The 16236-nt window shown below is 37.4% G+C and overlaps 1 protein-coding gene across 2 annotated transcripts in view; it reads left to right on the top strand.

Annotated features, from left to right (window-relative positions):
• erbin (erbb2 interacting protein) overlaps positions 1-16236 on the top strand; it is a 78003-nt gene that overhangs the window by 1354 nt on the left and 60413 nt on the right. The gene's annotated exons all lie outside the window — the stretch shown is intronic.

Raw genomic sequence — 16236 nt, 5'->3', positions numbered from 1 at the left:
ATTAGGAGAAATAGAAACCATTCACCAGGAAATCAAAATAGACCCTTGTCAGTTCCTTATTATTTCAATTCATGTGCCTCTTAATCTTTAATCAAAATAATTTCCCCTCCCTCTTGCAGCAACAGGACCACCTGTCACTCACATGAGATCGACAAATAGCAAAGCACAACCATCCAATCAATTCCCCACGGACAAAATCATGTCCTGCCCTACATTTGTTCTTGTTCCAGAAGCCGTTTCACTCAGATATACGTCACAATAGGAAAGAAAAGGCTATCGGAACTTACGTTTCATGCCTATTTTAAGACCGTTGTTGACATACTGTAAAACAGTATGTAGACTTCACTGTGTAAATTATATGCTGGTTCATGCATATTAAGGCTACTGAAGTTATTCAGTGAAGAGCAATAAGTGATTTTTTTTCTGTCTTTTGTTGTTTGATTAACATTAATGACACGCAGAATCAGGTTTATTAGGCTGCTGTCACTTTAAAGGTGCTTTATGTAAGTTTTTGACTGTACTAAAGCATAAAAAAACATATGTTGGCAGATATTTATTAAACATGCTGAGTTCACAAACTCATTTCTCTGAAAACCATTGCTACAGCCAGTTATTTTACTTTGAAATTTGCGTTCCGTGTCGGAATTTCTGTTTTTGTTTCGGTCTGGGCAAGAGTGCACATTGCCAATTTACCCAATAGTATTTCGTCACCCCGGGTTGCTGGTTGGCGGAAAACGCATGCAACGAATTGCAGCCATGGAAGCCAGCGAACAAACTGGGTCAGAGATCGCAGATTCTACCTGACCTAAAAAGCCTCAGCATCCATCTAAAAATCTCTATGAACAGGAGCATATTAAAACATGATATCAACTCATCATGAATCAATAAATCAACTAATTATCTTGCAGTGTTTAAGTCTCCTTGCCTTCCAATGTCAGTTGAGCTCGCTCCTTTTGCGTGTCTTCAAACTGGCAACCCGTGAGAGCGTAGAGTCTGAGGAGGAGGGGGCGGGGCAAACAATATTTTGAACTTGGAATGCAGTACCCATTTCAACCACTAGCTGTCATTCTTACAAAAAGCACCTTTAAAACCTCATGCACGGATCTAATATACAGACGTAACTGACTGTATTTATCTAAACCGTGTGTGGTTTAATGCACTGTAGCATAGGGCTGCACGGTACAAAAAATAACAATGAAATCGCTCTAAAATGCAATTAGTGCGATTTTATTTATTTTTTTTATTCGCAGCTTGTCAACGAATTATGGCTCCAAATGCTAATCCATCTGAAAGCACTGCAAGTTTGAGTCGCTTATAATGTACATTTGAAAAAGCAACATGCGTTAAACATCTTTCCAGGCATAAGAAGCATGTTGTCCAACAAAATACAACATTTAATAACTCCCAACTGTTTACTCCAAACTCACTTCATAAGATGAGTGAGATGTGAGATGATGTAGCTTCTTACACAGAATACGTCAGTCTTGTGTTTATTAGTCATGTTTTATCAAAGCGTTTCAGTGTTCTGTTTATTCAGCTACAGCCATAGTATGATGCCCATAGGGATTTCCTGGAATGAGGTGTGTTGTCTACTTCTGTGCCAGGACATATTTGGATTTTCTGCGCAAGAGTGCCCTCTGGCTTTCAGATGGAGAAGCATTTACTACTGATAACAGAGCTGTACAGCTCTGACAAGCTGTGCGAAAAATAATCGCAGCCTTTGCCAAATCGCTTGCGATACATCATCCAGCCCTACTGTAGCACAATACTTCTTCAAAAGCAGATCGCGGAGACATTCTAATCGTTCACGATCAAAAATCGCGATATCGCACAACCCTAAGCAAAGGTACATTCCATTTAATGCCATTGCTGTTGAGGAGAAACAATTGAGATATAAGAGAGCTCCTTTGTGGTTTTCGGTTCCTATGGGCATTTGCATTGATTTTACCCAGGATATCAACGGGGTTCTCTGCTGATGGCTGTTGGTCTAGCAGATCGTTTTAGCAGGTGATAAATGGAGCTAATAGGATAAGATGGCTTCAGGGAGATTATTGCCACTTGCTCGGCTCATCTCCCTTATGGCTAATCCCTATTTTCTGCATCCAGCAACAAACAGATTGGACCCGATCCGGCAAGTGTGAACTTGAATCAGGAAAGATTCTGCTCAGGATTTGTCTGTAGGTTAATACCAGATTGTTTTGAGCATTTCAATTAATGAGGTCTCTTTGAATAAGTCACAAGGATTCAGTTATTTAACAGACCTGAACTGTTATTTTCAAAATGTGAGAAACCCTGTGCTCTCTTATTAAGGCATGTGATTTCATAAAGCGATCTCGTCTGCTGGACGATTAGTCAGGAGTTCCAGTGCAGGTGTATTAGAAATGCAAACAAGAATTCTCTCGTCTAAATAAAGAGTAATAAATGTGCAGCTCAGATGGTTCTGTACTTAGAAGAGAGCTTGTGCAATGTGTAAAGGTTATGTTTTCAGGTTAATATAAAACCTGGGTGTAACTTCGTTTAAGAAAAATAGTTTAATTTATATCTTGTGCATGCGTGTCTGTTTGACATGAATCATTCTAATGTCGTATCCCACAATGCATTGCACTCCACATGACCTTCTCTTTGCAGCTTGACAAGTGATAAGCTGGCAAGAGTTTGTGCACATAAATGGACTAAAAATGCACTAACCTTATTTTTTCATTATAATATAAGGTTATATTATAATGAGGATTCAGCATGCAACATTGTGTTATATGACGACATTGACGACAACATACTACTGTTCAGTATGTTAATTGTTTCATAATGCACATCTTTTTGCATACTGTTTTTTTTTTTGTTTTTTTTGTATGCAGTATATAAGGCTACTGCAAGCAGCATTATGCAAGTATTTCATTCTGAACAGAGTCTGAACTAAAGTGCTTTTTCTTGTTTAAGTAGCAACAAGGTGCTTCTGACAGACAAGAACTTCTGTTGAAACAAGCCACTATAAAGCAGAACCTGAAATGCTCTCTGTATTCAGAATATTATAAGATGTGGATGTCTTTCTACCTCATGCATCTGATGTCCAAACCGAACCTTTATTGTACAGACAACAACACAATCATTTCAGATCTCTTAGGAGATTGGCTGCTGTTCATACTGCTGTACTTCACATGATACACTGATTCATTTGAGTCTTTCAAAAAAAAAAAAAAAAATCCCCGCAGCATTTTATGTAGTTTATCGCAGTGTTTTTAATTACGTAGACAGTCTCAAACAGTGCTCCTGTGGTTTATTGGACCTGTACTTTACTATTACTATGCTTTTTTTGGCCAAGTACTACAGTGATATTTGCGTGTTTTCTTTTTTCATAAGGTTATGCCCTTCTCGTTTTACACTTCGTGCATGTATACTGAATATTAAATAAGTTAGTAATGATATTATAATGTGTATCATAGTTATTTGTACAGAGGCTCTGTAGATTTGGACTTAACAAGCATAAACAGACATGTGAGAGAGAAAAAAGTTTTTGTTCAAGACTTTTGTTCAACTTCCAAACACAAATGAAGATATATATTTTTTTTATGAAACCTGAGCGATTTCTGTCCATACATTTTAAAAGTCCATTCCTCTAAAACTTAAAAAAAAAAAAAAAGATTCAAAAATGTCATAAAGGCATTTTTTAAAAAAAAAATTCAAGTGGTCTAATCTAAATCCAAAACTTCTGAAGAGACACAATGGCTTTATACGATGAACAGAAATTGCAATGCGCATATACTGAAGTAAACAGACATTCAAATGATTGCATGACACGTGAAAACAACATGAGAGTATGCAGAATTTAAATGTTTGGATGAACTAACCATTTACAGTTTGGAAATAATCATTTTGACACGCTTTCGAACTGTGATCGATTGCACTGATCATCTGAAGCGCATACATGAATCAGTTCAATCGAATCACTCAAATAACCAGCTCAAAAGAATAATTTGTGGACTGAAAACAAAAAAGAAATCTTCTCCAGCTATTTCTATTGCTTTAGTAAAGCTGTTGAGCTCAATAGAATCAGATCAAATGACAAAGATTTAACAATGGAAAATAAAGCATTGAGTCAAACTCACAATCTTCACTCCAAACTGTGCAATTAGAGATTTATTGTGTGTTCCACATAACCCGTCTTTACCTCTTCAAAAATGTGTTCTTCTACAGAGAAAATATTTTGACTGATACATTCTAGATACATTTCACTGCGGCCGTGTGTTGTGTGTGTATGTAAGAGAGAGAGTTACAGTATGTGTCAGTGCTATGGAATGTTTCCATTAAAATCAGGAGAGTGCGGGAGAGGGAATCTCTTCCCTGAGTGTTTCTGCAAATTCCCTCCCGTCCAGAGCCCCTCACAGCACCATAGATTTTGTTCCCACACTTGGTATCATGTGATTGCTCTGCTCTATTGCGCATCCACTTTTTGTCGTAAATGTCTCAGACCTCTCATATAGAATGAGTTGCCATTGGGCTGCTGGGTAAACATTTCATTAGAACAAGAAATAGTCTTTTGACCAAGAGCTTGTTATGATTGTGAAAAACTGGTGACATGGTTTCTGCTGCAGTGGTTACTTCTCAGGAGCATGTGTTGCAGTTTGACTGGATATACAGGTTTCAGTTTATGAAAATGAAAATCTGTCATGTAAAGTTTAGTTTAGTTACTAAAGATAACAGGTGGTGGTTGTTGTAAAGATTGAATCCCTCTAAAATATGTCAGTAATATTTCAATTTTTTTCACAAAGAGAATGAAGCCTATTTTAATATTTGTAAGCAAATTTTGGGGGTATTGAAATATGTCCCATGTTCTTCTTAAAGGTTTGCTTAGATTCACCCATTAGCACAGGTTCACCCCCCCCCCCCTCAATTCATGAATTGTCAAATATGCAAATTTATCAGGCATCTATGTAGTTTATACTGTGAAACATACTTTGAATATTTCTGTTGTTTTTCTACTCATTATAGTACTGTACTCTTAGATGTATTATATACCTAATTATTAATAAATAAAGTATTATTTTTTTATTTTTCATTTTCTTTAAAATTTTAGTTCAAGTTTCCAGCGGTGAATAACCCCTTTTAATGACTTCTGGTCAGTAGCTGAGTTAACAAAATTAATCCTGCTAACCATCATGAAATGTGATATGCAAAGCCACACTGTTGAGCCAAACTGATTTTCATAGCTCATCTCTTCAGGCCATTGTCATGTACAACTGTACTGGGTGAACAAACACACAAGTTTTCTCTGCCTATATAATCAGGCACTCTGAAAGATTGAATATTGTGTGCCTGACACGCATGTTTGCATTTAGTGCATTGTGTTTGTAAGAAATTATGTGGGCCATGTAATTCATTTGAGTCAAATCATTACATGCTTCTTTGCTTACCTGTAGAGCAGAGCTTTCTTTTCAGATGAAGTTGCTCATATAATTTGATGTCATGGCCTACTATTCTTTTACGTTGCCAGCTACAGCGAGGCCGCATGCTTGCGATGCGTTGCGATGTGGGCCGAACATTTGCGTTTGCGTACTTCTGCAAGTAGGTTTCTGGCCTTGGTTAATGTGGTGTATTAAGATAATGTGTATTCAAAAAAAAAATATAAAAATCGGCCAAGAAAATTGCAATCAGTGCATCTCTAACTGAAAGTAATTGTCACATCACTTCCAGACAAACCTGGAACTGTGGTGTATTGGGAAAATGTGTATTCGTAATTGCCTGATTCATGTGTTGCATTCATTGGTTCCTGTTCTTAGGAGCTAGTTCCTACCACACAGGTTTGGACTGGGAACCAATGAATGCAACACATGAATACACATTACGAATACACATTTTCCCAATACGCCAAAGTTAACGCAGACATTCTAGGGAAAAGGTTTGCCTGGAAGTGATGTGACAATTGCTTTCAGTTAGAGATACACCGATTCAGCAATTTTCTTTTTTGTTAGTGTGATCTGCCGATTTTACCGATTCCGATTTTCTATAATTGACATTCTATGAAACGTAGTTTTTCAGATTGAGTAGGTTTTTATTCAGGTAACAAATACTACAGAAATTACAGTAATCAAATGTAAAATAATACTGGATAGTCTTCATTGTAAAAATTGAATACAGATTAATACTTAGACTTAAAGTTATAAAACACATTTAGTCAGGAGCAGAAAGTGATTTTCTTTGTCTTTGGTTCTTTGATTAACATGATCGACAGCAGCAGGAATATTAGTCTGCTGTCACTTTAAGAGTTTATGCACGGACCCAATATACCGTTACACAACATGCGTTCTCAACTATTTAATGTGCCAAACATTACTGTTTAACTGAATACTCACCAAGACGGGCATTTTGTCATTTTGTGTGTATTTGACCATTTAACTGCAGTAAGCCACTTATTTTGGTACTTGTGACTCCAAAGATGTTTGAGACTGAGAAATGGCCTGTGCCCTCTACTTAAATAGATCAGTGGTGCACGTGCTTTTGGTGTGAGCGCGAAACCTGCAGGAATTACTAAAATTATGCTCAATACAAGCACTATTTAACCGGAGCGAATGAGATGAATGAGACGAGTGAGAGAGAGCAGGCGAATGTGTGTGTCACTTTGCACTTCGCATTTCTACTTTCAGTTTATTCTAGAGACCCTGATCTGGAGCATTGAGGAGCTAGCTGTGTTAAAGCCATAGAAAGCCGTGTGTGGGTGTGTGTGTGTGTGTGTGTGTGTATGTGTGTGCACATGCACAGATTTCAGGCAGATGTTGTTGTGGCTGGTGCTTAGAAACAGTTTCACACAAAACATATCATTATTAAATCAGAAGAGGGCAGAAAGAAATAGCCAGATGTTTAATTTTTAGGTCAGATGTGTAATTTGTATTCATCAGTTTTGTTTGGAACATGATTTCTGTTTGCACCTCTCGGTGTGTACATTTGTCATTGGCGCTGAGGGCGTTTGATGAGGTCAGCTGTGGAAATGGCTAAGGATGTGCAAACTTGCTAATGACTCTGTGTGTGTGTGTGTCTCAATTAGGGACGTGCTGATCCGATACTCTGTATCAGTATCGGCTCCGATACTGCCATTTGTGCCGGATCGGGTATCGGTCAAATGAGGCCGATCCAAATCCGATATTGTGCGTATACTATTCTGTGTTATTAAGCCCCACAAAAGGCACAAAAAAATTAAGCACCATAAGGTTTTTGTGCACTATATTTCAAGTGTTCTGAAGCCATTCCATAGTTTAACCTGAGGTTAAGAAGATGAATATTTAAGTTGTTAAATTCAAGTTCACATAAATGTTTCTTCACGTTGTGTTTGGTTACAACAGTCAAACACAATGAAATGCTCTCCAAGAGGATTCAGTGTTTCTATTATTATACTTGATCTGTAGATAAAGGTCTGTGGTTTTGGATAAAAGGACTTTATCTTGCTGGAGTTTATTGCGGTTTCTAAATCATGTTACTTTCTCCCAGGTGTCTGTCAGATCACAACACTGGAGTAGAGAGCACTATGAATTGTTCTTCATGCACACAGTAGACTGAAATTTAAAACTGTTAAAAGAAAAGGCTCAATAAACTATTGCATTGATATAATTCACTACGCATCAATATCGCTTCCCTTTGTGCTTTTGAACTTTTGCGCGCTGTGACTCCTTGTTCTGTATTGGAGACTTTATACTTTTGCTCAATGAAAGATTATTAATGGCCTTTTTTGTTCTGTCCTATCTATCATATTTTGCTGTCTCATTAAAAAGCTGTGCTATAAATTTAAAAATAAATGTCTTTTTATTTTATAGTATCTATATATATAAATAAATGTACTTGTTATTCATGAATGAAGGAGTCAGCCTGACTCCTGTTTATTTTGAATATCTACCAAGCAAGTGAATCTATTGGTTTATTTACAGTTGTTGTACATTCATATAGTGTTTGTGTGTGTCTTGACAGTTACAAATAAAGCCATGATAAGCTCATGGTGCTAACTTGTCAGTCATTTTCATGGATGATGCTGAGAAAACTCTGATCAATAAGAGGACAGTTGTTCTTGCATAAACACACTTTTGTACGCTTTGAAATGTTGCCTTGTGAAAGCAAACCGAACCAAGAAAAAAATGCATCATTGTAACAAATTTAGTCCCTGTTTTGGAACAAAACAAAAGATCCATAGCTGTGAAAATGCCTTAAATGTTTGTGTCAGGAACAGGATAAAATTACTGTATGGCTTCAGAAGATTTGAAATATAGTGCTGATTTTTGGAGTTTGACTGCATACATACTTACATTTGAATAAAAAAAGAGCAGCTGGGACATTCTGCCAAACGTCTTTTATGACGTGAAAATCAGTAAATGATGGCAATTTGAATTTTTTTGACCTTTTTTTTTATTCTGAAAGCTGGAATGCAAGCATGAAAACGGTTATTTTTAGATCACAAAGTTGCCAAATGTCCTCCTTTTTGAGCTAGTGATGCATTTGCATTTATTGTTACTGTAAGTGAAAAGCCACAGAATGGATTCAATTTTTAGAACAAAAATAAGCTCATTTTGCTTGCAGACCTGCTGAAATTGATGTTTATATTACGGGAGGCCCGATGTGTGGGAGCATTTACTGGGCGACGTCAGTTTGTGTAACATTTGACATTTGAGTCTGTCCGGCAAATCTCACATCTGTGCCGACAGCTTTGCTCCGTTGATACGACTGTTTCTGTGACCCACTTACCTCTGCATTTGCCTCTTTTCCCTACCGCATGGCTGTTTTAGCATCAAACTCAAATCCTGCTTATCAGCCCCATTCATGCCATATGACACAAACAAATAAAAGCAGATGTGACAATCTCACTTTTATGACTGTAAACATGGATTTAAAATTGTGCACAGTGAGCGTTCACCTCTGTGATGAAAGGGCTTTGTGGTTTATGCTAACTTTTGTTTCAGCATGTGAAAACATTCGAGTTTGCTAAGTTCCTGTTGAATGGCTAATGAGGGGAGTCTCAAGGTTTCTCTTTATCTCACGCGTATGTGGGTCAGTGACGTGATGCTCTTTTTTTTTTTTAATTAAATCTATTAATTAAATTTAAAACTTCTCTCTCATGCAACAAAATCTTTGAGTAAAGACAAAATCACTTGAAACTAAAGACACGTTTCTGCATTCATATGATAATATGACAAGATCTGGTATGACAAAATCCTGTTGCAGTAGAGTGTGTGTGTGTGTGTGTTTGTGTGTGTGTACAAGACAGTAAATCTTTGACACAAGAGGCCGATAAAAGGACCCAGGAGGAACTAGAGCAGAAGTAACTGTCAGACAGACCAATCGCTGCAGTTTCAGCCCTTCCTCCTTCACAGCTGCGGTTTCTCTAGCACCAGGGAGATGCATATATGTCATACATCACACTGTTTAGGCATCGCCAGCAGAACTGTGCACAACACTCTTTTGTTTCCCTTTGAAGTTTGACTTAGTCCAACTTGTGGTTCTGGATTTGCATAGTGACTAATTTTAGAAGCGTCATTCTCTGTTTCATGTACGCACAGTAGCTGTGCTATCAGCAGTGAGGTTTAACATACATGTTGTTCCGTATGTGGCACTTCATATTCAGAATGAAAAGTTTGTGAGTGGTAGACTTGATTTCAAAGATAAAAACATTCATAAAATGGCTGTATTATTAGAAATATTTCAGATATGTGTGTCTGAAGACAATATGAAGATATTTAAGAAAAAACAACTTTGAAACGCTTTAGTGGATTTAGTTTGTTAGATGATTTTTTTTTTTTTTTAAAGACTTTGAAATGAAAATTCTGTCATTTCCTCCATCCTCATGTCCAAACTCATGAGTCTCCTTCTTACATGGAAAACAAAAACAGACCTTTTGAAGAATATTGAATGCATGTCTTGACCAGGAACTGTTATGCTCCAAAACACACTGATTCATTTGTGCTCCGATGCTTCATGAAGCAGTGTTTTGAAATCGGCCATCACTAAATAAGTCATTATTTAGTTTTTTTTGGCACTCCAAAAATATTCTCGTCGCTTTATAATATTAATATTGAACCACTGTACTCACATGAACCGATTTAAATATGTTTTTAGTACCTTTATGGATCTTGAGAGAGGAAGTGTCATTGCTCCCTATGGAGGCCTCACGGAGTTATCGGATTTCAACTAAAATATTTTAATTTGTGTTCTGAAGATTAACGAAGATCTTACGGCTGTGGGACGGCATGAGGGTAAGTAATAAATGAAAGAATTTTCATTTTTGGGTGAACTAACCCTTGAAGTTATATAGCCTACAAGTTGTTTTATTGAAACAGACCCTGAACACAGTCAAAACGTGCCATCGGTGAAGCGCTAATTAAATGTCTGTTTCAGTCAATGATTTCTGACCTCCAAAACCATAGTCAGAATTTTGGTGCATTCCTAATAATTTGTATATGTACCACGCAGAATTATAGTAGGCTGCTGTCACTGTCTAAAATACTGTTAAATATCTGGTTGTCTTTCTTAATTGTTTAGTTCACCTAAGCTATAAGCAACTGTGTTTACGAGGATACTCTGTTTTACGTGCATTTTGACAATTTTTTTTTGCTTGTATGTGTACGTTCAGGCGCACATAGACGTGGAAGAGAACGACATTCGTGTTCATGTCCAGAATCGAGTTCTTTCGCGTCTTCATGCACTCAAATGGTTTAAAATCGCTTGAATGTTTAAACTGACAGGACCTAAAACGCGTTCAAATGATAATGTTTAATTGTATGATGGTCAGACTTTGCAATTAATCCAAGAATCACATGCGTTTTGAACCGCGGTGTCTTGTCCATTGGGATTGACGATCCCTATCCTGCGACGTGATTATTGCAGATGTGCACATCGCGATTTCAATGCTAAAATGATATATCATGCAGCCCTACTGTATATATTGAAAAACTGTTAATAGTTTAAAACTGTACTGCCTGAGAAAAAAATGTCCTGATTCAGTATGTGTGATCAGATATGTTGTCAGGCTGTATGCCAGTGTCACTATTTCTAACGTTATTTTTGTAAAAGTGAACTTTCCTGTAGTGTCAGCTGTTATAATGTGCTCCTATCGCTCACTCAACTACACGCGCAAATGCGGTGGCGCTCACTGTATATCATTTTAAATAAAGTGCAAAAGAAATTACGAGCATGCAGCGTCGTAGTTCTGTTGTCAATTTATAAGTCATTAAAGTACAAAAAAGTACCAATAAATTTGTGTGTTAACTGGGAAGGATTTGCATGTTTATTCTATTCATCAGTTTATTAATCAGTCTGACAGAAGAGTCAACAGCCTTCACTCACTTCTTTCAAAAAAAAAAGTCTTGCATCAGAAAACCCACTTTTGGGTTGCGGCCCACTGGTTGAGAAACACTGTGTGCTTTACAGTGTAGCTTGACAAACCCTGGTCATTGTATGCACTGTGTATGCACAATACAGCCTTTACATTACCATTCAGATAAAGTAAAGCAGATAAAGGGTGTTTATAATCTTACATGAACTGAAAATAATCTTAATGCTGCTTATCGCCTGGACTTGGTACTGTTAGCATTCAAAACAAATGTGTAATCTGTTACATCTGTGACCATTGGGTCTCATGGACTGAATGGCAAGGAATCAAAATAGATTTGTTGTGTTTTCTAGTAGTTTGCCATGACCAATTTCAGATGAGTCCGGTTTGTGATCATTGAATATTTTTGTGTTCTGTTATGGTTTCATAATTTGAGATAATAATTTGTTTGGGGGTTAATTTTTTATTATTGTGTGATGTTTTGAGTATTTTGTCATAATTTGGATTGCAGTTTTTATTGTTATGTGATGGATAATATGTCATATATTTTACATTTATGGGAGGATTGTATTGTATGCTATTATATCGATGTTTTGGTACTCTCCTGCCCATGGACAGCAGATGAAATTTAGCTCTGGAGCTAATTCTAGGGCAGCTTTTTACTGTCATTGTCCCTGCCAAATAAAGAATTAAATTAAAATAATTTTTTTTAAAATGTATGGGATATATATTATGGCCTTTTTAAACAGCAGCTCATTTCTTATTCCTAACACAATTCTGAATTTTCAGTTAATATCTCTAATCTAGTTCAGTAGATCAAAGATTGATGAGAAGAAAGGCAAAGAATGTTTTGGGGATGAGGAGAATTTTTTTTAGAAAAGTAAGAAATTGCTTAAAAATAACTAGCTTGAAACTTGTCCGAATTTCAAATCACAGTGCATTTAGTAAAGAGTACATTTTGGGAAAACTTCAAGAAAATAGTGTAGTCATTTCTTTATAGCAGCTGTTATGAATGACTGTTACTCAGTCATCAGTTCAGGGAAATGATTGCAGTGTTTGAGTATTTGTTTGTATTGTCATTGATCAGCTTTGGATCAATGCAAATTCAGAAATGAAGTGCCATCACAGTCCGTATTGTACAGTATTGTCTATTATAACAGGGTTCAGATTGCATTGGTGAAAAATGAGCTTGTTGGTGGATTGTGTTTTCTTTGGTCAGCATTTGCATCCTCGGCGACGGGTTGTATTTCCAGGCTGAGAGAAATGGCATGTCTACAGTTCTGCTTTGTGGCTACACTGTAACTCATTAAGGAACATCAGACATTTCCTTGAATTAATTTATTTTTCCCTCATTCAAGAACCCATCTGTCCTTTCATCCAACATTTCTCGTGACCCATCCAGTAGTCTCTCGGAAAAAAAAAGCGCTTAGCCACAATAGCAGCGCTTGTCCCTAGAGCACTATCTGTACGAGACGTATCGCTATCGTCTGATGGAGACACGTGACATTACAAAGCAGAAATGAAGCCAAGCGTAAAGACGCAATCTCCAATCGAGCAGTCATTCCCAGGCCCGGAGCTGCAGGGCTGTCTTGAACTGTGGCCTCTCAGTGCTCATTAAAACCTCCTCTCTGGACCTCACACATCAGGAATATGCCACCACTTCAGTTAACTTCGCTTTCCGCCCTCAAGTATTTTGGATCAATGACGATGTCTGTGGACAAGACACTAACAGCTATGAGTAATGCAACAACACATGCCTCACTTTTCTTCGAGATCTGGCTTTAGTAATCCCGTGAATATGAGGCAGCGGTGTAACGAGACAAATCCAGACTACAACCAATGTTCTCTTGTGTTTGCAGTGTAAATGATGTGTGGGCATTCAGATATGCTTATTTTAGCTAATGTGATATGGAGAGTGCTGGTTTAGTTGTGTTAGGGAAGACGTGAACTAGTTATAGACTGATATATTGTCCAGGTCCAGACCAGACAACATAGTTTGAAACGCATGTGATTCTCGGATTAATTGCAGTTTTCTGATGTGCGCAACGACTAATTTCATAAACGTTTAAACGGAAATTTTTTCAACCGACTAGTCTAACCCCACTGCCCGGAGACAGTCTGTAGGCCTGTATGTGAACAATTTGAAAGAACACTTAATCTATGAACAGTCAAATCCCATAATGAATGCCACTAAAAATAGATATAGCCTATGCGATGTGCTTGCCTTGCATTATGATCATTGTGCATTAAACTTTAGCGTTCACTTAAGCAACGTTAGCCATTATAGACATAGGCCTATTCAAATCAACTGAGTCAATAGGCAGCACAGGACCAATAAGTTTAAACCTAATGGCTTATTATAAACAGATTTCCTCAAATAGAAGTTAATCCAAATAAGTCAGCGCATGAAAGTATTATTGTTCGTTACCACAACAACCACTTGCGTGTCCGGGTTTGAACGAACTTCTCGTGTATGAAAATTATCATAAAAAATTGAAAGAAAAACTCGATGTGTACTGCCAACTACTTTAACCACATTTACTTTGTTAGGATGTTGATCTAGCAACTGTTCAAGCGTTAAGTAAGTTTCATTCGTAATGTTTCTCCTTTAATCCGATAAAACCTTTCATAGTGCATTGCCCCTCATAACCGGTAATTAGTATAACAGCCTTAGCAAGCTTAATTGTTATACTAGTTTGACATGACATTGAAGGAAACTGAAAAGTTTTGTGCAGGCTTTTAAAATCCCTCACCTTGCTCATCTTCCGATTGGACATTTCTCTGAACCCGCCGCGAGCGCCACTGAGAAAACCAACGCATGCAAAATCTGAAGTAAAATTAAATTATTTTGTTTTCCGCTGCAGATATACACTTCTCAAAATGTAACATTAACATGACAGTAATTTAAATGTAGCCTTTGTAAAAATATAAAGCAAAACATTAAATGTGCAAAAAAAAAGGAATGTTTAAACGACTAGTGTTTTCCAAGTCAACTAGCAGCAGCAGTATCATTTAATCGACTAGTCGGCTAGTCTGGCACATCCCTAATCATTATATTGGATCCACGCATTCTGTCTTAAAGTGACAGCAGGCTAATATTCTTGCTGCTTTCTGTGTCCTGAATGATATCGAACAACAAAATACAAAGAGAAAATCACTTTTGCAAAATCACTTTTGCAATATCGTGCAGCCCTAGTACATGCATGCCTTTTTGATCATGCACTGTGAAGCCTCATATAAGGCTCTGCGGGATATAAGACTTAATATAAGACTTTGATTTCTCATTAGCATATTGCAGTAGTGTGTTGGCATCATTCTATTGGATTCAATGTAACAAACACAACATTAACATTGCAATAACTATCTGATATCTAATAGAGAATATTTGAATTCACGTATTGTTTTAATGAACACAGCAAACACGTTCAACAGGCGTTTCTGGAGCTGATGTCTCTTGGGAATGTGTGATAGCTTGGATGCAGCCGCTAGTATTGCAATATGTTATTTGCTCTTTTCCAGAATCCTTTCCTGGCATTGGCGTCGTGCTTTCTTGTTTGTACCACACCACCATTTTGTACATCCGTTCATCTTCCAGACTCCTGCTGTAGGTCTTTACGCAGCAGATCCAGGCAGATGGTAGACATGTTACCCGCATCCAGTCAGCAGGCTCAGAGACACCCTCTGTGGCCGGATTTGGCAAACACAGCGCTTTTCAAAGGCAAGGGAACACCATAGCTAAGATCACTGTGCCAGCCTGAATTGTTTACTTCAGTCTGCCATTTTCCTTAATAGGTCATGTATTGAATTATAGATTGCTGACACATTGTTCACATCATAGACGTTATTGGTGGTTTTTCAATGATTGGTGGCGATAGAGTGAGGTGTTACTAATATAATTGATTTTTATTTGGCATTGTGGGGAAATACACATTTAAAATTTAATACATGTAATGGTAATGCCCATGTTTTCACGTGGGGAGTGTTGCTGAAAGTGGGAGAAGGGTCTGTTTTATCTTGGGATGGAGTGGGAGCTGCTGATGTCAACCTCCTCATTCCTACCAGTGTGGGCGGCTTCGATTAGATTCTCTAAAAGGGACTGAATGCATGAACATGTGCCATTTTCATTACAACACAAAACTGCAGCCAGGCTATCGCAAAATGCTCAACTGTTTCAAATAATATAGTTACTATCGTCATGTTCATCTTCTCTAAAATAGTTCTGCTATCATTGTCGTTCCAAACCCGTATGCCTTTCTTCTGTGGAACATGAAGTCAGATGTTTCATGATGGTTTGTGTGTTGCGTTAAACTCCAAGAATAACAAAAATACACCAAAGTATTCTAAGTCATTTAAGTGCCATCAAAGCTCATTTGTGTTTGCATATATTCAAACTTGATGACCAAATATGAGAAAAAGCAGCTTTGTTGTTCTCGGTAGAAATTACTTGTTACTTACTAGCAATGCAGCAATCCAGTAAAAGAGAATGTGTTATTATATGGATATTACGGGAGATGCCACTGATGGCTGTCTTTACAGTGATAAATTACAGGCTGTTTCGAAGCCCTGTTACTGCTTAGGTCCTACTCTGATAAATTTTCCACAGCAGGGTGGTTGGTGCTGTTGAATATTAACCAGACAGATTTAATGTCAAGTTGTTTAGTGGCAGGCTGTGTCCCGTTACGGACATTGTCCCGTTATTATCAGCACACCTCTGATGCCTCTCACTTCATTTACCGAATCCAGTAGCCCGCAGTCATCTCTTACAAAATATTTATGCCAGGGTGTAAAACTATTTGTACTGTTTTTTTTTTAATGCATTATGCATTTCATGTAAAGCATTGTTATTATTTTTCATACTAAGTAGTAAACTTCGCCACGTGCATTAACGTAACGTAATGGTTTGGGGTCGGTCCAATCCAATCACACTCCAGCTGTAA

The sequence above is a fragment of the Chanodichthys erythropterus genome, chromosome 10 (genome assembly GCF_024489055.1).
Source record: "Chanodichthys erythropterus isolate Z2021 chromosome 10, ASM2448905v1, whole genome shotgun sequence".
Lineage (NCBI taxonomy): Eukaryota > Metazoa > Chordata > Actinopteri > Cypriniformes > Xenocyprididae > Chanodichthys > Chanodichthys erythropterus.
The sequence above is the reverse complement of the archived record's forward strand: the minus strand, read 5'-3'. Positions and strand labels throughout refer to the sequence as shown.